This window comes from Narcine bancroftii, chromosome 6 (assembly GCF_036971445.1).
Source record: "Narcine bancroftii isolate sNarBan1 chromosome 6, sNarBan1.hap1, whole genome shotgun sequence".
NCBI classification, from domain to species: Eukaryota; Metazoa; Chordata; class Chondrichthyes; order Torpediniformes; family Narcinidae; genus Narcine; species Narcine bancroftii.
Genome location: NC_091474.1, coordinates 180478548 through 180503507, shown reverse-complemented (window position 1 = coordinate 180503507; position 24960 = coordinate 180478548). Strand labels below are relative to the sequence as shown.

The 24960-nt window shown below is 39.5% G+C and overlaps 1 protein-coding gene and 1 long non-coding RNA gene across 5 annotated transcripts in view; one reads left to right on the top strand and one right to left on the bottom strand.

Annotated features, from left to right (window-relative positions):
- The window catches only part of man1a1 (mannosidase, alpha, class 1A, member 1), a 541635-nt gene that overhangs the window by 362583 nt on the left and 154092 nt on the right, over positions 1-24960 (top strand). The gene's annotated exons all lie outside the window — the stretch shown is intronic.
- LOC138736810 (uncharacterized) lies at positions 1803-24248 on the bottom strand. Its single transcript, XR_011340599.1, has 3 exons — positions 24136-24248; positions 6309-6457; positions 1803-2647 (listed from the first exon to the last, which is right to left on the bottom strand). It is a non-coding gene; the product is annotated as an uncharacterized lncRNA (long non-coding RNA).

Genomic DNA, 24960 nt, shown 5'->3' with positions numbered 1-24960 from the left:
AGACTGCTGTCAGGAGACTCGCACTTGGCTGCAGACTTGAACCGGCTGGAAGGGTACCAGGTATCAGAACCGGGATGTGAGGAGGTGGCGAGTGCGCTGGAGGATTCCTGACTGTGTCAGAAGTTTGAATCTGGAGCTCGGGTTGCCAATGGTTTGGACTGGGCTCTGTATGGCTGCATAGATGCTGGAGGTGAATCTACGGACACTCGATGACCCTGGAGGACTCTTTTTTGCTTCTCTCTCTCGGACTGTAAGTCTGACTATAATTCAGACTGTAAGAGATGCTTAGGCAATTCCTGCCAGTGGCAAATCTGTCTGCCTTGCAGCAGGCAAAGAGAAATTTCATGTAATATGACACCGTTTTATTACTATAATAATAAATTGAATCTTGATCTTGAGATGGACCAGGTGAGTTGAGATCAGGGTGGAAGTTGGCCACGAAGTGGATGAATTTGACAAGCTCATCGTGGGTACATGAGGCAGCCCTGATGTACTCATCAATATAGCGGAAGAAGAGTTGAGGGGTCTTACCTGTGTTGGTTTGCAGCCTGGCATGCTCCACAAAGCCCACAAACAGGCAGGTGTAGCTAGGACCCATGTGGGTACCCATGACTACTCCCAAATCCATGTACAGATGTGTCTGTGAAGGGTTTGGGACCTTAAATTTTAATAGTTTCTCTTTCCAAAGATACTATCATATCCGCTAAGTGGTTTGGGTATTTCTTTATTCATTCTAGAATATTGCCAGAGGTAACTTGTTGTGAAATATTCTGATTTTGCCGAGTTCCCATATCGAAAAATTTTAGTACAAGAACAGCTTTCGTTCACCTTTACCCTTAATCCATACAAATAGTTTATTTTCCATTTTGCCACATCAAATTTCTTTCAAAATGAATAATCAATATTATACAATATAGACCAAATCCAATTTTGCAGAGATGGCTCTTCATCTCCATTACAGCTAATAGGTTTATTATGTATTGAAGAAATGTGACTTTCAAGGTGGAAGCAAAAACATGATGACTCATTATTTCTAATCTTACTATTTCAATAATGCTTATCTCTCTCGTGTTGTTATATTCCCGAATCCTCAGAATGTATTGGGAGAATGATGACCTGAATGTTATCTGGAAGACTTCAGATATGGTTGGCAAAATAGAAATTGTCATCTAAGGGACAAGGGAGTTTAGGATGTTGCTTAAAGAAGTAGTTGAGACAATGAAGAGCTTTGTTAATGGAATAGCTACTTATCAATGGCAAATGGATCAGATCTTCCTTAGACAGGACCTAATAGCCTGACTATGCCTGAGATTGTCTGATCTCAGAAGATAAGCAGGCTCAGGCCTAGTCAGTATTTGGATGGGAGGGGAGACCACCTAGGAACACCAGGTGCTGTAGGTTTCTGTGAGGGGCGCTGGACAAGGTGGTGACTCTCTGTCTGCCTTACGGTAGACAAAAGTTAAAGAATTTCATGTATGTCACATTCTAAATGTAGTATTACGTGACAATAATGGGTCCTTTATCTTTTTACTTTTAGAGACCTACTGTCACTCAGAACACAGTTTATTGATTTGCCTGCACATTAAATGTTCAAATTTATTGTCTGAGTACATACATGAAATCACATACAACCCTGAGATTCCTTTTTGGTGGGCCAAGTTTGAGTAATCTCTATACTGATAACTGTAAGCTGAACTAAAAGAAAAAAAGAACTGTAAACAAAATGACAATGTAAATGTAGATGTAGGTATAAATATACAGTACTAATAATAAGAGAAAAATGAGACTTTTATTGAGTCTGAATGAGTCTGAATCTATTATTCGAGACATTGATAGTTAAGGGATAGCACCCATCCCCGAACGTGGCATGAGACTAGTGGCATCTGTATCTCCTTCCTGATGGGTGGTGAAGACCTATGATAATTGTGGTTGCTCTCCAACACCAATGTTCCATGAAAATATTCTCGATGGTGAGGAGAGTTTTTTTTCTGTAATTACAGGGCTGAGTCCACTACCGTTGGTAGGATTTTTCACTTAGGGGTATTGGTACCCAGATATCACACTGTGATGCATCAAGTCAGCACACGTTCCACCACACATTTCTAGAAATTTGCCAAGGTTTCCGATGACATACCAAACCTCTGCAGAATCTGGAGGAAGTAGAGGCACTGTTTTGCTCTCATCACAATGGCATCAATATAATGGCTCCAGGATAGATCTTCCTCTACCAATAATCCCCCAAGATTACTGGTTCATGTACCTCTGATTTTATCTTCCTAAAGTCCACAATCTGTTCCTTAGTCTTGGTGACATTGAGTGAGAGGTGGTTGTTTATACATTATTCAGGCAAGTTTTCAATCTCCATCCTGACACATCGCCCCCTTTTATACAACCCATTGATCATCCCATTTTCTGTTCTTTTTTTTTATTTAAATGACCTATTACTGGTGAAATAATGCATTAGTTCATGTACAGTTATATTGCAGATATGAGATAAGAAATTTGAAGCAAAATCCAAATAATCTTTGTTTCAGGAATCTTATACTTTTAAACTAATTACCATATTAAATAATGCTATCTGTGAGGAGTTTGGACATTCTCCCCATTTCTGATGGATTTCCTCCGGGTGCTCTGGTTTTCTCTCAACCTTCAAAACATAAGGGGTTACATAGAACATTACAACACTGTACAGACCCTTTGGCCCATGATGTTGTGCTGACTGTTAGAAACCTACTCACAAAGTAATCCTTCCCTACCTCACACCCATAACCCTCTCTTCTTCTTGCATCCATGTGCCTGTCTAAGAGTTATTATAAAATCCCAATTGTACCAGCCTCCACCATGACCTCTGGCAATACATTCAAAGCCCCCACTACCTCTCTTTGTCAAAAACTTACCTCTGCCATCTCTGCTAAACTTTCCTCCCCTCATCTTGTACAAATGTCCTCTGGTGTTTGCTACTCTCACCCCAGGCTTGTGGTCTACCCTATCTTTGCCTCTCACAATCTTTGAAATGTAATTTTAAATTTATTTACACCACAGTGGAAACCAATTCAAGCCATTTAAACCCGTTCCTCCCAATTTCACCCAAATGACCTACAACACTGTGATTTTTTTTGGAGGTGGAAGGAAACAAGAGTACCCAGGGGAAATTAAACCCCATGCAGACATGGGAAAATGTGCAAACTCCTTACAGACAGTGCCGGATTTGAACCCAACTTGCTAGTGCTGTAATAGTGGGCTAATCACTACACTAAGAGTTCTGCTCTCTGTAGACCTCTAATAAGTCACCTCTAAACCACCTTCGCTCCAAAAAAAAAACCCAGGCTCTGTTAAAATTGCCTCATAAAGCACATTCTCCAATCCAGGCATCATCCTGGTAAATCTTCTCTGCACCCTCTCCATATTTGCCACATCCTTCCTTTAATGAGATGACCAGAACTGAACACAATATTCCAAGTGTAGTCAAACCAGAGTTTTATAGAGCTGCAACAGTACTTCATGAGTCTTGAACTCAATCTCCTGATTAATGAAGGCCAGCATACCATAAGCTTTCTTAACTATCCTATCAACAAGTGCAGCAATCTTGAGAGACCTATGGATTTGGACCCCAGGCTTCCTCTGTTCTTCCACACTGTTAAAAATCCTGCAATTGTACTCTGCCTTCAAGTTTGACCTTCTAACATGCATCACTTCACCCCTATCTGGATTGAACTCCATCTGCCATTTTTCTGCCCATCTCTGTATCCTGTTTACATCCTGTTGTAATTATAACACCTTCATGTCATCTGCAAACTTACTGACCTATCCCTCTACTTCTTAGTCCAGGTTCTTTATGAAAATCACAAAGCGTAGGGTCCCAAAACAGATCCCTGCGGAATTTTATTTGACACTGACCTCCAAGCAGAACACATACCATCTCCTACTACTGGGCGACAGGTTAAGGGGTTGTAGGTTAATTGGGATATTTGGGCAGCTTGGGCATGAAGTCATAAAAAAACCTGTTTCTGTACTGGATGTCTAAATTAAATGAAAAAGCACAGCCAGCGTAACATGAAAACCTTACTGGATAAACGAGAAGTGAAGCTATTTCATCATAGAATTGTTTCAACATGGAAGGAGCCTTTCAGCTCACCAAGTCCTGATCAGCTTGTTAAAATCTTGTGTAATCTATTTTGCACTCGACGCGTCTCCAATTTTAATTTAAAAGCTGCGATTGAATCTAGTTCCTCCATCCGATGGGAAATAGTTTTATATCACACCAGTAATTACACCTTATGTTAAGCTTTGCCTCTTCGTCCCTTCATATCTTTTGTTTGTTTTCTCAAACCTATGTCCCTTGGCTCTTGACCTCTACACTAACTGAAACAATTACTCTAATTACATTATTTATACTGATCATGATTTTATTTAAAACATTAATGTAGAAATTATCCTGCATCATTCTTCTGGCAATAAAGTAATTGTAGCAATATCCATATCACTTTTTCAGAAACATAATTTAAAAAATTGTAGCAGTACCTCAAAAGTAATAAAAACAGGGTCCCTTGTGATATGCTGTTTCAGGAAGAAGTCATGAGAGGATATATTTCTTGTATTGGTAGCACCTTTCATCATAGCTCTGACCTCATAAGTAGCCCTTAAAGCATCAGATAACAGTAATAATAAGAAGAATTTATAATATAATCACCACTCTTTCAGTTACTGGAGAGTGTTAGCAAGGGATGATTGTGTTCCAATGGTGGAAGCAAGTAGACAGTCTTCCAGAAAGACTGAGAAATCAACACAGTCTTCTGAAGAGTAATGTGCAAGAGTAAGCTTCCTTGTGAACAGAGAACAAAGGGATTTAGGTTATGAGTGCTTTCCATGAATGCACGTTTCTGGAACCTGTGCAATTCTGCCATTGGGACTGGTGAAAATTCGAAGCTATTCAATTTTGCGCAAGAGCTAAGACTTCTTCAGTACAACAATAAGCAACAAAATAGCCTATGTTGCATCTATTAAAAGAGACAGTATGCAAAAAAAAATCATCAGGGATGACACTAGCTTTGACTTATACATATGTGAGTTTGCCCTGAGATCTTCAAAGACGACTGGATGTTGTGAATGATGCCTGGATAGACATTGCTTACAGGATGCTTCTCTCAGTAGTCTGGATGCACAAGATTACTTCTGGCATATTGGCCACCAGGGGAACCTGGAGAAACATACAGTTTTGCAGGATGGGCTCGATGTGGGGTGTGTTTGAATCTTTAAATAATCAGTTGGAGCTTGTAACATTACTAAATAAAAGGTCTGCTGGGAATGAACTGAGCTGGTTACCATTAAAATCAATGTGCAAAAACTTGTTAGAAACAAAACTTGGCTTTGTTAGAGTGAGTTGGGTATCAGATAAATGAGGACAGGACATAAACAGTGAATAACAGGGCTCTAAGGAATGTTGTCAACAGATAGGCCATTGTAGGGTTTCCTAGCAACAGAGATAGACAAGTTATTGAAGAATGTGTTTGAACATGATGTATTAATTGTACAAGATGTTGGTGAGTCTGCACCTGGAATATTGTGAGCAGTTCTTGTCACCAAATATGGGGGGGAAATATGATTAAGCTGGAGAGAGTGCAGAGAAAACAGAGATGTTACTGGGTCTGGAGGGCTTGGGGCTGTTTTCCTGGAGTAAAGAGGCTGAAAGTTTACCTAATTGAACTTCATAAAATCATAAGAGGGGCATTGACTGGATAGATTATCACTGTCTTTTTCCCCGGGTTTGGAAGTTTAAAACTGGGGGGACTTAGTTTTAAGATGAGAAAGGAATATTTAAAAAGGACCTGAGATGCAAGTTTTTCTGCACAGAAGGTAGTGGATATATGAAACAAGTTGCCTGAGGAAGTCGTAGAAGTGGATACAATTACAGCATTTTTAAAAAAAATAGGTGCATGGGTAGGAAATGTTGAGAGGGATACAAGTCTTAAACCTTCAGCATGGGAATTGTGGGGAGAAATTTTATTGGTTTATCATTTCCCATGTTAAGCTTCCTCTTTCAGTATATTTTAAAGAGCACATCAGGGCAATTTAGTTTCATTCAGAAATATTTTTGTGCATTTTTGGCATAAGCATACAACTAGAAATTAACAAATGGAATTTTTTGTAAGATCCATAATTTTATTTCATTGACAATAATACCTTGATAGTTCAACCACTATATCATTCACACTCCAAAGAAAAACTCAATTCTTTTAATTTGGTCTCAAGATAAATAGAAGCAGAATCTATAGCTTTATTCTGTGCAACTCAAAAATGTAGAGACTAACCTTGTCTGGCAACTGTGTAAATGAAAGTCATAAATCCACAGCTGACATCCTTTGCCAGCCTGTCAGTGGTACATCCCCACTGGTCTCCAGTAATTGGAGTTACTTCTGGCCACAGTTCTCCAATGTTTTTAATGGTAATAACAACAGATCTGTGGAACAAACACATTAAATTGTAGGATGAACTGGGGTTCAGTTTGACAATTAAAGTGCAATGCAAATGCAATAGTAACTGCTGTTCAAAATCTGGTTACTGAAGCTGCCTTCTCCTGATTTACTTTTTGGGAGCATGGAGAATTGCTCTCAGCACCTGTCCTCACAAAAACCTACAACGCAAGAAATATACACAACATTTTATTCCGTACACCCAATCAAATAAGATTGGGAGAATAACTAAAGTAGTGCATCCTCTTGTTTAAATATTGAAGAAATATTGGGCACCATTGGCTTCTTAAAGAGTTCCACCATCCGATGTGTGACCCCTTATTCACTGTCCATGTTCAGTAATTTAAGAGGCTCCAATTTCACCTGGCTCTCAGTATAGTGATTTAAGAAACTTCACTCTGGGAATATGCTAGAAAGATGAACAAAGTTCTTCCTTTCTACCTTGGAGCTTTCATGCAACCACTACATGGAATACTATCACTCCAAATGCATCATAGATGACCCTGAGGCAATTTGATATGATTATGATGGTCACTTTGATGGCCATTTGTTGATTTTGACTGTCAGATGAATATGAAATTGAGCTTTGAACTTGACCAGAAACCCACGAATCTGTAAATATCATTATGCTGGAAAGCAATCTTTACCTGAATAGAAGTCCCACTGTATGAGCATTTCCAAACATAGACCTTCAGAAATTAAAAAAATTACAAATGTATGCTTTTGAAGTTATATTTTTACTCATTACATAAAATTGTCCTGAACATCTGATCTAATGTTAGCATTAATTGGCATCCATTAATCAGGATTTTCAAAGCACTAAAGGGCATTGTACTTGATCGTCTGCATTGAGAGCAATAGAAAATATCTAAATAGTAACACAACAGTGAAAAGTATAGAAGTCTGGGTCGTCTGATTTGATTGAATTATTGAGTATAAAAATGGGACTCAGTTGAAGAATATTATCTCATTTTGTTCTTCTAACATTTACTTTTTTTGAGTGTGTTTACTTAAAAGTACCAAATAACGACATTCACTATTCTGATCCAATTAGCAAGATGCAGAACAGGAGTCAGGAATAGTTAAGCTTATTCATGTAATGTTGCAATGGGAGAGAAGTTTGGCAAGCTTGTTTGAAATTGAAGAAAAATAGTAATTTACTAACTATTATATACTGTGAGAGAATATAGATATGTTTTGGGGAGATAAATTAGGGCAGATTTTAGTGTAGGTTGCATACAAACACTTTAAAACAGATCTTATTTAAAATATTGGAGACCTGCCCCATGCAAGACATGTCAGGGCCAGCAGTCTTTGCAGAAGCTTTGGAGAGTGCCCAGTAGACTTCACTAATGGATTGTTGTTTACAAAAAGGCAACAGATGAAAGAGCTTGTCGGAGCCGCATTCTATTTGGAAGGGACCTTGCTGTTCTAAGAGGGTCATGTGGTTTTGCAAGCAGAGAGAGAGTAAAACAGGCTTTCTCTCAGAGAGAGACAGAGATCACTTCTACACCGTTACAGTCAGCAACTTGCAGCTGGGACTGGAACAGGACAAGCTGGCAAGCTTGTGGAAAATCCCATTTGGAAGATGGGTTGTGAGTGCTTAGTTCAGCCTGGTCAAAGCCCTTGTGGTTCATGCAAGAGGAGAGGACTGGCTGTCTAATGTTTCACTTGGAATAACAAAAACAAAAAGGCACTCTGTGGTGACCTGAAAAAAAAGAGGTTATCATCTGGAGAACCCTGAAGGGGCAAGTTTTGTCAGCAAGACAGTGGAGTGGCTGATGTAAGTAAATCAGTTGTGGATGTCCTGGAACAACAAATCTCTCTCTGAAAACTGACAAGAACCTTCATGAGCGGTAACCATATACCTTTCAAGCACCAAAGCCTGGTGAACTTTATATCTGTTAAATTCTGTGCACAGTATAAGAATTGCCTGCAACCAGTGAACTTGAAGGAATGAGAAGTGAGATTGGACTGTGAATCAAAGAACCTTTCTGAACGTACACACACATTACATACACGTGCGCTTAGAATTAGAAGGGGGTTAAGTTAGATTAGTTAAGTCAATAGTGATAAGTTAAAATGTGATTCTGGTTTCATGTTTAAAGATAATTAAAAGCAACTTTTGTTTAAATAACCGTTTGTCTGGGTGAATTTCTATTGCTGCTGGGTTTTGGGGTTCTCTGGGCTCGTACCAATACAGAAACATAGAATATTACAGCACAGAAAATGGCTCCTTTCACCCTTCTTGTCTGTGCCTAGTCCAACTGATCTGCACCCATTCCATAACCCTCCATACCTCTCCCATCTATGTACCCATCCAAATGTTAAAACTGAGACTGCATTCACCACTTCAGCTGGCAGCTTGTTCCATACTCCTACCACTTTCTGTGTGAAGAAGTTCCCCCTTAACCCATGTCTTCTGGTTTGTATCTCACCTACCCTCAATGTAAAAAGCCTACCTACATTTATTGTCTTTCCACTCATAATTTTAAATACCTCTATCAAATCTCTCCTCATTCTTCTATGCTCCAGGGAATAAGTCCTAACCTGTTTAATCTTTCCCTGTAACTCAATCCCTGAAGTCTCGGCAACATTCTAATAAATCTTCTCTATACTTTTTCAATATTATTGATGCCTTTCCTGCAGTTAGGAGATCAAAACTGCACACAATACTCCAAATTTGGCCTCACCAATGTCTTATACAACATTTCCATAACATCGCAACTCCTATACTCAATACTTTGATTTATGAAGAACAAAATGCCAAAAGCTCTCTTTTAAAACCTATCTGTGATGCCACTTTCAGGGAATTATACATCTGTATTCTCACATCCCTCTGTTCTGCGACACGCCTCAGTGCCTTACCATTTACCACGTATGTCCTTTCTTGTTTGTCCTTCCAAATTGCCACACCTCATGCTTGTCTGCATTAAAGTCCATCTGCCATTTTTCAGCATATTTTGCCATCTGGTCCAGATCTCTCTGCAAGCTTTGAAAACCTTCTTCACTGTCCACAACAACTCCAATCTTAGTGCCATCTGCAAACTTGGTAATCCAATTTACCACATTAACACCCAGATCACTGATATAGATGACAAACATCAATGGTCCCAGCACCAATCCCTGAGCCTCAGCACACATCACAGGTCTCCAGTCTGAAAAGCAACCATCCACCACTACTCTCTGGCTTCTCCCATCCAGCCAATATCGAATCCCATTCACTACCTCATCAGAAATACCAACTGGCTGAACCTTCCTGAACCTCACACATGCAACCTTGTCAAAGGCCTTACTAAAGTCTGTATGAAATACAGACCCTCCATGTGCCCAGGGAAATCTTGGCCATGCTGATTGCTGCAGTCTACATTCTTCCTTCGACTAATGAGGGTGAAGTTATGAAGGAGCTTTATGGCACCAGCTGCGAAGCCCAGACTTCCCGCCCTGATGGTGCCATGATTGTTGCTGGCAACTTCAGTCACGTCAACCTGAAAATGGTCTTGGCATATTTTCAACTGCATGTAAACTTCACCACCAGAGGAGAGAACATCCTGGCATTAGGTGTACACCAATGTTCCTGCTGTGTATAAGACTGCACTTAACTGCACCTCGCCCCCACCTTGGTTATTCCAATCACATATTGGTCCTTCTAACCCCGACAAATGGACGGTTGCAAAGTAAACTAAGTCAGTTCGCAGGGAGATCAGGACGTGGCTGGGTGGTAGGGAAAGGGGGCCCATATCAGCACTGCAAGATTGCTTTGAGACCATGAACTGGAGCTGTTTCAGGGAGGTAGCCACCCACAACAGCCATGTTAACGTAGATGAGTAATGTAAACATAGAGCAGTAGATGAGCTCAGTGACTGGCTACATCAACAAGGGCAATGAGGATGTCACCAAAATCATTCTTCACAACCAGGGCTAACCAGAAACCATGATTGGATACAGAGCTCCTTTAGTCTACTGTAAGCCAGGAAAAGATTCGCTATCAGCAAAAATTGCCCAGTGGTCTTTACAGCCAGAGAAAGAGAAGCAAAAGAGAGTCCCCCAGAGTTATTGAATGTTCATAGCTTCACCTCACATGCTCCCACAGCCTCACCAGCCACACAGCATTCAGTCCAAGCCCGAGCTCCAGATGCACAACTCTGACATGATCAGGAAGCCACCATCACCCTTTCACATCCCAGGTCCAATACCTGGTACCTTTTCAACCAGTCTTGAGCCAGTCTCCAACAGTCCACAGCCCATTGTGAGTCCCTTGACTGCATTTGCCCGCAGCCTACATAGGTTATTCGCCTAGAGTCACCAGTAGTCCACCCCGTGTATCTTCTTCGGCCTCTGGTCTACCACCAACGTTAACGTCTCAGAGGATAGCCTCCTCTGAGTATCCTCCTCAAACTGGTGGGGGGGGAGTCCTCCCCATTTACTGGTCCCCTGCGCCAATCCTCCCCTTCCTGCAACCCCTTGTGACTGCTGTTGATCATAGGCACCCAGACACTGCAACCACTGGATTTTAAAATAAACCACTGTTGACTCCTTTAACAGGCCATTTAAAGCCTATACAGAATTGACAGCTGTCAGACTGGGCGGTTGTACCCCGCAAGGGTGCGCTAAGTCTTCGCTCTCCACTCTGTGCAGGTCCGCACCAGCTGTAGTGCTGCTGTTACAGCAGCTCCGGCAGTGCTGCCTTTTTTTGGTTATCTGAATGTTCTTGAAGATAGAATGAACCTCATTTCACACTGTGTGGAGGCTATTTATTGAAAGGCATAATCTGAAATATTTAATAATATATTTATAAACAAAACACCTAAATGGGTCTCCTGGTCTCCACAAAGACGAATTTCTCTTCATTACACAGTATGGGAATATTGTGCACTGAAAAAAATGCATAACTAAATTCCCCCATTAGAACCTGAGTAGACAGGATATAGGAAAATTATTTAAGTGTAATATTGTCTTTCATTCCCCAGTGTACACAAGTCGCAAATTGCATTGCTCCAGCTCTTAGCACTGTGAAACAAAGTGTGAGAATACAGATCTTAATGGGGTTTTGAAATGAGGAATTCCTTTCACAAAGGTGTTGTCCTTGCAACGTATTTGGCAAAACAAAGAAAGCCACTGTGAAACTTTGATAATCTGCTGTCCGATAATTCAGAAATCCTGAGAATTTAGCATCTAGCTCCTGGGTCTGATTTCCCATGATTCTTTAAACTGACAAGGATCCCTGCTCCTATGCTCCTGTTAAATCTACTGGGTTCCTTAGAATATTTGTTAAAAAAAAACTATGTAATGGCCAAAAAAAAGGAAATTATAATTGCCTCCAGATATTAAGTTTCATTGTCCTCAGTGGACTTTGAGAAGAGAGTACAATTAATGTCTAATACTCCCGAAACAGTTAATACTACTAACCAAATATGTACTTCCCAGGCTGTTTGGCATACAAGATATCATATGTGTACATATTTGCTTTTCATCCATCTAATGTAATCTGAATTTTGCAGTTAAATTACTCCCCACCCCTCCAGTAAGTAACATGTGTTCCTTTCACAGAAAATTTGAAGTAAGAAGTCATCCGATGATGAATGGTCCTAAAACCTTACGTGTTCTTTTCACTTTCAGGAAAACTGTAATATTTAGAAGAATAAGCAATCATCCAAATGTCAAAATGCACAGAGCAAGTGAAACATTTAGTTCCTTTCCCTAGCTCCCTGACTGGCTCATGTGCCAACTGCTGCTTCAGTACTTTGTGAAGTTTGCATGTGGTAATCAAGCCAGCCTTTATAAAACATTCCATTGCTCCCACAGGCAGATGTTCCAGTTAAATTTCATTACTTTAATTCCACAATTGTGCTGCCAGTGTTGTAAGTTCTCATCCTTGAAAATTAAATATTGCAAAGTTATACATAATGAGATTTCTCTTGTTAAAAACATCCTTGAAAATTGTACCTTGGTAATGAGATGACTATCCTTGTAGATTTGTAGCTTTAAGTTGTCTTATGAGACAAATGAAACCGTGAAAAGAAGTCTGTGAAACATAGATGCATCAGGACAGAGGAGCTTTAAATATACATTTCTCGATTTATGAAAGGGGATACGTTCTTGGAAATGTTTTCTTAAGCAAAATTTTGTAAATCAAAAATGCTGAGAAAAATGCACTGGGGCATTTCAGTTCAAGTTCAGTTTTATTGTCAGATGTACCAAGATGAGTGGTACAGGTTGTTTTGAAAACAGACTTTTAGATATCTCATACACAGTTGAAAAGTTTTTTTTAAAATGAAGCATTACAGAGTGAGATCAGTTGGTAAGCAACAAAGAAAATACAATTTTACTAATTTGGCTTCCTTCAAGTGTCTGACAATAGTGGAAAAGAAGTTGTTCTTGAATCTGGTGTTGCGTAATCTCATACTCATGGGAAGAGGGTGATGAGGGTGTGACCAGGGTTGGATAAGCCTTTTAATATGTCAGCTGCTTTTCCAAGGTTGTGTAAGTTATAGATGAAGGTGAGGGGATGGAGTATGTGTGATGGCCTGAGCAACATTCACAACCCTAATAGAATGGTTTCAATGGCGCACCTGTGGAAGTTGTTAAGGAATGCAGGTGATGTACCAAATTTCCTTAGGCTTCTGAGAAAGTAGAAGTGCTGGTACACATTTTTGGCCACTGACTAGGACAAGTCACTGGAGATGTTTTATTCCAGGAGCTTAAAGCTCTCTGATCACTACCTCAACAACAGTGATGCTTACTGAGGAATGAGCTTCGAAGAGCCAGCTCTTTAGGCTTGCTGACATTTTGGGAAAGTTGTTTTACTGGTACCAAGTCACAAGTCCCTCTATCTCTCTTGTGTACTTTGCCTTGTCATTGTGGGATATTCTGCTTATAGATAGAATTGTAGCTATGTTTGCCGATTGTGGGCAGATAGGGAGTATAGTTGAGGAATGAGTATGCAGCCTTGTGGAAAAGGCCCTGTCATCAGCCAATATTGATTGTATCCTACAGGATAGAATATTGTGGAGCCGATTACAGAGAGGGGTGCTGAGCCAAGGTCATGCCACTTAGGGATTTGTTTGCTTGGGACTATTATGTTCAATGCCGAGCTGCAGTCAATAAATAATCATCTGATATTGTACTGTTATTTTGAGAGAATAGCGAGCTATTTGTTATAGTGAAAAATAACATTGTACATTGAAGGGACATATGCTGAAAATAGTTAATGGGATTATACCGAAAATTTAAAAAAATTAAAATTAAAAAAATTAAAAATAAATTGTCGTACCGAAATCTGCTCCTTTCATCGCAACCAATAGTGTATTGTGATGAACTCTAATTTAATGATGTAAACCACATTGCATATGCCTTTCATGAGAGACGTGTGATTTGCAGGACAATGTAAACACAATGAAGGAGAGAGAAATGAGGACTAACCTAATGAAGAGGACAAATGTAGTAGGAAGGTCTATAAGTAATTGAAAGCTTTTTTTTAAAAAAAGCCTTGATTTTCATGTTATACAGGATTTTTTTTTTAAATGCAGATGTTGGAAATTCAAATTAAACCACAAACTATTGGAAATGGTCTCAAACTGGGCAGTGCAAATGGAGAGTTCAAGTTCAAGTTTATTATTGTCCAATTGTACAAGTACAACCTGATGAAACAGTGTTCTCCAGACCTCTGTGTAAAAACATGCAAACACACAACCAGACTTAAAACAGAAGAATGATAAACGTGCAGTACAGGTATACAGATATAAAAATAAATGAATATTGTTTGATAAATACTGTAGTCTCAGAGGGTTAGTATGAGCAGTTCATTCAGCAATCTCACTGCCTGTGGGATCTCTATCACAATGGGAGTAGCTGAAAGATGGAGAGAAAGTGAGAGAGATGGAGCAAAGCAAAAGGGAGAATGGAATGCAGGCCACATTTACTTTTAAAAGCTGCAGTTAAATACAGATTTTAAAAGAAAAAAAGTTGAATCAGACAGGTGGATACACACAATTCATGAAAGTTGTCTTGTGCTCAGATGGAAGCTTAGCTGCTGTTCCTTGAGCTTTCATTGGGAATTGTTGGAGCATTTATGTGGTTGAAAACACAGAGGTCAGCCATGGAGAATTAAACTGGCAGGGTATAAAAAGTTCAGACTTGCTCTTGAGAGCAGAACAACTCTACAAAGTGACCCTTCTGGCCTGACCACAACACCTTGTTGCTCATGCTTCACATGATCTAACCCCATCCAGGCATTGGGATTGAACACACAGTCAGCCAGTTTGGTAGAGAACCAATGTGTCAACTGCAGAGTGAAGAGCAGCAAGTTCCAGAATTTCATGTCTGCACCATAGTAAGTAAGCAGGCGCGCTCTGGAAGTCTAATACACAGGTATCTGACCTTACTCTGGCTTAGACCCATCATAAAGATAAAGTAGAAGCATATTTTATCACTGGTCTCTGACCCTTTCCTCTCAGTTAGGTCTTATCATTAGAATTATGTTCTTTCTCTTGTTTACCTTCTGAAAAAACTTACATTACCTTTTGAAGATCAGGACAGTAGCATTAATACAAAGTTGAGCTTCCATCTGTGCAGCTAAAGATGATAAGGGTAACCTTGCAGATTATCCTCTTGAACTTCTTTGTTCCTTTTCAAAGCCATTTTTATTCTTTTCAAAGGTTGTTCAAAATGTAGATTCTGAAAGTTAGACTAAACTTCACTATTAATTTACTATTTCAATTATGCTTTTCAATTCAATATCCCTCAACTGACTGTGGCTTTGTTAATTATTACCTTAATAATTTTCTCACTACTTTTAGTTATCACTCCATCTGTTTCGCTGGATATCCCTTTGGTACATCTGTCAATTTAATCTGTTACTCAGCTGTGTGAAGCCCCCTTTTTATTGCCTTTGGAAATATAGAAAATGTGTGCAGAACCGAATTCAGCCTACCTGAAAAGATTTTATCAGCCTCATCCCACTTTCAGGCCCTAAACTAAGAGGCCCATAATTCTTCAGGTGCAACTGTTTAAAGAGATGAGGATTACTTTCTCTTCCACCATTTCAGCCAATGTGTTTCAGGCCCCTACATTCCACATTGTGAATTAATCCATGCCCTGGTTTTTGACTCCTCTGCTATTCACTCTATCCGGACTTTGGATCATTTTATACACCTCAATTAAATCTCCCCTCAGTCTCTTCTATTCCAAAGAAAACAAACCCAGCCTGTGCAAACTTTTCTCATCACTGAATTTTTCTTGTCACATCTCTGCCTCTGCATCCTCTCTCAAGTGATCACATCAGAATTGTAGGCAGCATTTAACCTGTGGAACATTTAGCGTTATATACAGTTCTGATATAACCTCACCACCCTTACATTCTCTGCTTCTGCAAATTAAGGGAAACATCATGTATGTTTGTTTTACCACTAATATTAACCAATGGTCAATACAGTCTCAAAGTCCTCTGTTAGAATCAGAATATATTGTCATTAAACTTGTTGTTTTGCAGAAGTGTAACAGTGTAAATATTGCTGTAAACTTGCATTTAAAAACAAATGAATTTGTACAATAAGTAAGAGAAAATGATGCGGTGTCTGTCGTTCATTGTCCATTTTGAAATCTGATGGCGGAGGGAAGAAGCTGTCCTTGTGCTAATGGGTATTCATCCTCAAGCTCCTGTACCTCCTTTCCAATGTTAGCAGTGTGAAGAGGGCATAGCCTGGGTAGTGAGAGAACTTGAGGATAGAGGCTTCTTTCTGACGACACCACCTCTTATAGATGTCCTCAATGGAGTGGAGATTGGAGACTGAAGCCTGTGATGGTGCTGGCCAACTTCACAGCTCTTTCCAAATTCTGATTCTTTAGCAATCTGAATCTGTACTTATCAATTTCCCCTCCACTAGAAAAATGCCAAATCCTTCAAAGGTTCCCATCTGATCTCTTTATTGTACTCAATATTTAATACACTTCACCCATCGTTTCAGAATTGTCATCATTCTTGCTTTTGCAAAGGCAACCACTACTAAAATCTCCTTTATTCTACAATGGGTTATCTTTTTGATCCTTTATCAGCCCTCCACTTAACTCTTCATGCAATTGCAAGGCATGTGAGGTTTCCTCAATTTTACTGTTCACCACTGCAACATAGAAATAGGCACTTCATCCTTTGAAATCCATGCCAAATATGATGTGCAAATTAAACTAGATCACGGCTGCTTGCACATGAAAAATATCCCTCAATTTCCTGTATAACCATTGGTTTATTCAGCAACCTCTTGAAAGCTACAGCTGTACGTTCTTACACTACTAACACTGTCAGCAAGTCAAGGCATACACCATTCTCTGTGTGGGAACAAAACCTTGCCCCGCACATCCACTTGACAGTCCCCCTCCCTACGGCCTATCACTTTAAATCCATGTCCTCTAGTCTGTGACACTTTTACTCTGAGCAAAAGATTCTGATTGTCTAAGCTATCTATGCCTTTCATAACTGTGTAAACTTCTATCAGTTCTCCCATACCTCATACCTATTAGTTGGAACAGCATCCTGGTAGGTCACTTCTGTACCCTTTCCAAAGCCATCACACCCTTCCCTTAATGGGATAACCAGAACTGCATACAAATGTCACCTAACATGTTCTTTCAAATGTTTCTCCCCTTTTCTGTTGTGATATTGAAATGCATTTAGCAATTACACTTTATTTCTGCAGATTTATTAGTGTTCTTGTATTGCCACCTTCCTTCCCCAGTTAGGTGTCATCAACACATTTTTAAATTGTATTTCAGTTCCTGATAAATAATGAGAATAATTACAGTGCTGGCAGAAATCTCCTTGTTGAACCTTTTACATTATGATCACCTACTCTTAATCCTTACTCAGTGTGTTTTGTTTCCCTCTCCTTTCTGTTTGCTGCCAATTTTGTTTATTGTGGCCTGAATTTGTTTGCTTTAACCTTCATCATGTCTGATATGCAAAAGCTTAAAGGAGGCTTTTGAAAAAGCATTTCCCTATTGTCTTGAAACATAAAGGTGATCTGAACTATTTCTACTTAACGTGGAGAAAACTGGAGAATGGTCGTGAGGTGGCTGCTAATTAGTTCTCTGTAGCCCCTTTTATACTGCAAAGCCGCGGTATTCCCAGAGACATGACCCATCTAAGGAAGCTGGCTTGCCTGCTCACACAGAGCCGATAAAAGCCAGCTCCATGAATCCTTCCGCACTGCAAGCCAGCTTCCCGAAGCAAAAGAGACAGGACATGTATCGCAGCATCGCCAGCATGAACTGTTATGTAAAACTGGAGGTGTCATTGCTGTGCACTCAGATTGGTGGTGAAACAATATATGCATTTGATAGCTTTGCACATTCTGTGCAGTCTTAGAACTCCATTAAAGCTTCTGAGCATCATAATCAAAATTATTAAGCAAGTTCATTAGTACTGATGAAGTCACTACAATTTGAATTTCCCACACTTATGTCATCTGCAAAAGACGTCATCACCCCTTCCTGTTTCGGCATGGGTCAACTGTTTTAGATAAGTCTGGCAGCACTAGGCTCCACTGCTGAGAGTACTCCCCCTTGGAGGATAGAAGACAGGTAAGTTTGGACCACCCAATACGCCTTTGATTTTTTTTTCGACAGAGCTTGAAAAGCAGATAAAAGCCAGCTTTACTGGTCTGTGTGAAAGAGGCTACTGTGTCATTTGCACAGAAAAGTAAATTTCAATACAAGTGTTTTCAACTTAAATTAGAGCAGCATTGATTGCTTTTGAGGGATCTTTAGCAGGCACTTGCCATGATAAATGAGACATGGTTTGCAAGTGCAGCTAAATAGTAAAACATTAAATATTAGCTTTGAACTTTTAACAGAGAAAGAGTTTTACACTCATTATTTTGAGAATCTTTTTTTGTGATTGTAACTGTCCTGGTGTGAGAGAGTAGTCAACAAGTATTTTTTTTTCATTTCCACGTAATTTTAGATGGCATTTTTGACTCGTTGTAAAATCCCTATTGGTTAAAACTGCATGTTGAAACATGAGAATGGAAATAATGTTCTTTATCTCGACTGTCTCTTGAAATTCTCTTTGCTATTCTGAAACAAATGATTTGGCCATTCCAGGAGCCTCGGGATCCACCGTAGGAGTGTTCTGAGTAGTGCACAACGGTACAGCTTATAGAATTGCTGCCTCACAGCTCCAGCAATCTGGGTTCAATCCTCACCTCTAGAACTGCCTGTGAGATGTCTGCATATTCTCTCAGTGACTGCATGCATTACCAACCTCCTAAAACCGTACGGGAAAGTTAATTGGCTACGGAATATTGCTCCTAGCCTAGGTAGCTAGTGGGAGAATCTGGGATGTGGAGTGTTGTTAATGGGCTTGAGTGAGAGAATATATTGCAGTGAAATGAGGGGAAATAGGATTGATGATACTTCTATGAGAGATGGTACTTCTGTTGATTTGGTGGGCAAATGATCTGCGAATATGTCCATATTTTCCAGGGTCTAATTGTGGACTATTATTGCATTATATGTCAAATGCAAGCTGGTAGAGAACTTTTGTTTTTGTATATTAAGTATAAAGTGTATCTCTCAGTGAACAAATTATCAATCACTTTTTAAATATATATATATATTAATGATACAGCACAGTAGAGGCCCTTCTGGCTCTTGAAACCTGAGCCACCAATTTATACCCAAATAACCGTCCAACCTGTACATTTTGGACAGTGGGAAGAAACTGAAGCTCCTGGAGAAAATTAATTCAGGTCATGGGAGGAACATACAAAGTCCTTAGAGCAGCACCAGATTCGAACCTGGGTCTCTAGCACTGTAATAACATGTCATGAGCCGCTAATTTAACAACCACCATACTTTGAAAATTAGCTTCCAAGTTCCACATATGCAAGCACCTTTTAAATACTCCAGATAGATGACTGAATGTAGTATATAAGTTAAAAACAAAACTACAGGTGCTGGAAATCCAGCATAAGAAGGGACCATTTTGGAAATACAAAATGTTGACTCAGCTTCTCTTTACACAGGTGCAATTCACTGTCTATTTCCAACGTCTTCTGTCTTTATTGAAGTTAGAGTGCTTTGGTTCTGGAGTGCAGGTGAAATAGATCAAACAACTCGACTCCAGTGGGAAGTAAGAAAGATTCAGAAAAGTGATATCACCTTAATACTGGCCTGCTCTGAGACTAAGCTTGTTGTGATCCTGTGGGTGAGGATCATGGTGAGGTCCAAGAAGTAAAACGATGGTTGTGATGAAATTCGGTCAACTTCCAAATTTGAGAAGTCTATATCAGACTTCCTCTCCATTAAATTAGTTACAGACATCTGTGAGATCAGAAAAAAAAACATTGCCTGTTGGTGCTGGACGTTGCATTTCTCTTCGAGTTGTACAGTGAAGTTCATGTCCATAGTGCCAGTGAACAGATGGTGTTCACCGTGATTTTGTAAGCGACTTTTCAGCTACTCAGAGGAGGTGGTGGGGAAGACCCTGGCAATAACTTTCCCTGTGGAAGACAGCAGTGATTATGGTTACCATAATCCATCGTGCCTTCTCTCTTGAACCTCATCATATTTATCACTTCTCTGAAGTCCTTCAGCCTGTTTACCTCGACCCAGGAGCAGAGATGAGGTTGTGAATTTGTGACCAAAATTTCTCACTGCAAAATTTTAAAATTTCACCAATGATCGCACCTGCTCCAGATGCCTTGTTGGCATTTGACCTTTACAACTTTTGTCAGTGAGGAATGGTGATGAAGCTGGATTCAAGGCACTTCACCACAGCGGCAGAGTCACAGTTGGCGAGCATCAAACTGTAAAAATTTGGTCTCAACGGTACCTTCTTCACCTTGTAAGACATGTCAACTTTTATACACCAGCCCTCCTAAGATAAGGCACAAGATTCATTAGATTTCCCTATTACCTGCTGTAATTGTGAGCCAGGTTTCTATGTCTTATTCATAAGAACCCTCAAATCCAATATGTTTAAGCTTATGCATTTTTTTCTCCATTTACGTTTTACACTGGTCTTCTGTACTTCTGTCCAAAAATGTCATATCAAGAGTTGGTTGATGGAGCTGCTTTACCCTTTTCCCCCACTGGCTGTTCTTCACATCATTGGCTTTCATTTAGAGCTTAGCTGCACTATGCCAATAGAGCGAGCTTCTTCTCCGTTCAAAGTGAATGAAATTGAATTGGATTAAAATTAGTTTTAATTAGTTCAATCCATTTGTCATGTTGATTTTAAACTTTAACCCTAAGCATAAAACAGATGCTATATGTGTTTGAAGTAAGAACACATAATGCTGGAGAAACTCAACAGGTCAAACAGCATCCTTTATAGAGCAGAGGTAAAAATACATAACCAACGTTTTGGGCTTGTATGCTGGAGAAACTCAACAGGTCAAACAGCGTCCTTTATAGAGCAGAGGTAAAAATACATAACCAACGTTTCGGGCTTGAGCCCTTCATCAAAGTATGGAAAACCGTCGGCAGGTGTCTGAACAAAAGAGTAAGGGGGGGGGAGAAGGTATGGTGGCAAAGACAGGAAGTGATAGATGGAGAAGGGAGGGAGGGGACAGCAGCGATCAAGAGGAGGAGGGATGGCTGGGTGAGTGGAGGGGAAAGGGAGGGAGGAGATCTGGAAAGGGAAAGGGAAGGAGGGAGGGGAAAGAGGAGAGAGCAGGTTATCAGAAACTGGAAAAGCCATTGTTAATGCCATCTGGCTGGAGAGTGCCCAGACAGAAAATCAGGTGTTGTTCCTCCAATTTGTGGGTGGTCTTGGTGGGATGTACATTAGGCAATGGACAAACATGTGAGTGTGGGAGTGTGACACAGACTGAAATGGTTGGCTACTGGGAGGTCTCTGTCACTGAAGTGGTGCTTTTATTTATGGTTTTAAAAAACATGAATACTGCTACTTTTAGTCCATGGTAAAAATTCCATTTTTCTTTTTTTTTCTGAACGTCTCAAAATATACAGAGGTGTGTCTACATTGGCACACTTGTATTGGAATGTCTTTGTTATAATTTCACTGCACCTCTCAATATTGACGGTTTACTGCATGCTTGTAAACTACAGAGTAAATTGGGGGCTCAGTAGAAGTATCAGAGGAAATTTGCTGAGACAAGAATAAATGATGGAACATTAGAGAATTTGTAATTTATGTTATAATATTTGCCAAAGACTTGGGAAGTTGACATATGTTAGTCCAGCATTTTATGAATACAAATGGTGTTCTTACATTGTCAATTTACATAATTTTTGAATGCATATACTAAAATGTAATCCACTTGGCTCATGTGGAGTAAGAGTTCAGATTCCATCTGCATATTGATACCTGGCTGATGACAATCATCTCAATTGAAATTGGAGATAATGAAGAATGGGAGTTTAACATTTCTCAAAATGATTTGCAGGTAGTTCCTATTAAAATTGTTAACATGTTCCACTGTTGCCTCAGGCAATGCCATTCATTCAAAGAGCTGATTGCTCATTGTAGTATATTTTTATTGAAGGGAATCTGTTTAATTTGCAAATGAGAAATTACATTCAACTCTTTAAAAATATTTTTATTGAGCTTTAAAGTATAAGCTTGCATAAAAAATTCAGCTAGTCATCTCGTATACATGTCAAGAAAATCAGAAAGAATGTTACAGTGTTAGCCAGTTGCCTATTCATATGAAAAACAAAGCAATTAACATATTCTTAATATATATCATTAAACTCATTTACCAAATTATTTGGGTAAAAATAATTAAAAAAAGAGAAAAAAGAAAACCCATAAAACTAAAACTAATCAACCCCCTCCCTCTAATCAAGGCTAGTGTTAGTTATACAAAAGGAAGTTTGGAATCAGATAGCAACCTCCAGGCATCGGATGGTGAACTCCCGAGTTTTCAGCGTTCTTAATTCTTCCAATCATAATAGTATTCCAAGAAATAGCTCCACATCTTTACAAAATTGAAAATTTATATCTTTAATATTGTATCTAATTTTCTCCAACCTTATGTTACATCATGTAACCACTGTGCATGGGGAGGGTAAAGAATCAACCTTCCATTTCAGTAAAATTGCTCATCTAGCCATCAGTGTAGTAAAAGCTAAAACTTTTTCCTAACATATACGGAGCTATTTCTGGCTCACACTAAAACAAGCAGATCAATTAAAGGACAAAGACTTTAATTTAATTTTTAAAAATCATGGGTGAATTCAGAAAATTCAACTCTTTAATTGTTCAACCGTGCCAAAAAAGGCACCCTGTATATTTTTATACTTTCTCTCTAAAAATGTTTTCCTAAAATTGGTTTGAATAAACAATGGCATACACATATTACGCAAGAAGCAGCTTTGACCATTTTTTCATTATCTTTAAGATAGTAGAAGCTCTCAAGGCCTTTCGCAGCATAATCAGTGAAAAGCTCATACAGTTGAAGGTGGAAACATTGGGACAAGCTATGTTTGAAGAGAGTGTGACCTTCAGTCAAATGCAGTTTGCAGTGATGTAGAGGATGAGGTCACAAAAGGAATGCAATCTCTAAGATGGGTATGACTGGACCCAATTAGGTTAACCAACAAAAGAAATAATAGAAAATGCTGAGAATAGTGAGTCAAATCACATCTATGGAAGGAGGAAAAGAGTTAACATGCCAAGTTGGTGATTCCTTTTCAGAAGGAGGACATTTTAGAGAATTGGTATGTATACACTTGCAGAGAAAGGGAGGGGGTAGTTGAGGAGAAAGAGAAAGTGGATGATGAGGTGGAAGCCAAGAGAGGAAGGCTTACACAGATGGGTGTCAGACAGCAGAAGGTACTGGTGCTAATCTCTCTGGATGAGGAGTAAATAGAGTAGGGGGTAGGAGAGAATAAAAACTTGCAGGGAATAGAGGGAAGAGGAAGACTCCTGTTAAGAAGCTTCATTACCATCTCATAGTCAACATCATTCAATGTCACCTGTTATTCCTTGGTCTCAACTCCATCAAAGACACTCCTTTTGTTCTCTCCATTCTTCACTTCCTCTTCATGTTCCTGTTTTTTCTCCTCCTATTTTTCCCAGTTATGGTGATTGACCTGAAATGTTACTCTATTTTTGACTTCACAGATACTCCTGACCTGCAGAGTATTTCCGGAATTGTTTCTTTTCCATATTTCCAATATTTTCTGATTTTTTTCTTTGTTGCTTCTAGGTTAGCCAGCACATGGTCTTTGAGTGAGATAACCCTGCTTGTTATCATTCTCCAATATAAGGAATAATTATTGTCTTTGATTGTTAATTGGATGAACTATATCTGAATTAAGCTATCAGTTTTCCGATGTCTTTTTTGTCAATGGAAATAAAATGAGATTTGCTCAGGAAGTGGGGGAAACTAGCACTTTGAAGGAGAGAAACAAAAAAACAACTTCAGATGCTAGAATCTTGAACACCCAATGAATAGCTAGAGGATCAAAGCAGTCAGGCTGAATCCACAGTAGAAATGATCAGTCAGCATTTTGGTTTGTGACCTGAAACATTAACGGACCATTTCTACCCATGGATCCTGCCTGACCTGCTGCTGAGTTCCTCTGGAATCTCATTGGTAACTCTGGATAAGAGTGATCTTTACCCTCTGTTCTGCCTGATTGAGGAATGATTGACAGTTGAAATGGGAAGGCTTCAAAGCCAACACACATTTTTTACCTTGTCACGAGGTATTCTATGCTGAGCTACTTCAGGTATCAGTGTACATGTTGTGGAATTGTTGTACACGTTGTCGAGTTGACGTTTACATGGGGAAGTCAATGTACACTCTGTGGAGTCTAGTGCAAGACTGACACCTCCAGGCTTACATGCTGGGCTTATATGCATCACTGCTTCTGTCACATGGACAGGAAGTGACAACATCAGTGATGTCATCAGCCCAGATTAAAATCTGTGTTGGATGCAGGTCAATTTCCTGCATCTTCCACAGCACATCCACCATTTTGGGAGCCGGTTCACTTGTTGTTAAATGAGTCAACACATAAGCCCCCAAGAACTGGCAATCCCGATGTGGACCCTCAAAGACTGTATTTTCATTTTGTTTGGGTGGCCTTCCTCTCCGCCAAGGCACCTGGACCATGACTGGTCCATCCAGATCCAGATGGGCAGGTTTGAGGCAGTCAATTACATAAGTTTCCTCTTTATCTCTGATGTCCAAAATGTACGTCAAACCATTGAATCTTAGTACGTCGAAGGGTCCCTCATACGGATGTTGATATGGTGCTCTGTGTGCTCCTTTCTGTACAAAAACGTACTTCCAGTCCTGACAGTTCTGGGGACCTTGCCTGACCATGTTGAAATGTCGGTATGGGTATAGATGACACTTTTTAATCTCTCGTATTTCCCAATTTCAAAACATGCCATCTTGACAGAAACACAAGCTTCGATATTCCAAATTATAATCTTATCAATCCAATAAACCAAACTTCATATTTTCAGCTGTAAGTAACTTTAATTCGTTGATATAAACCATTTTCCATAACT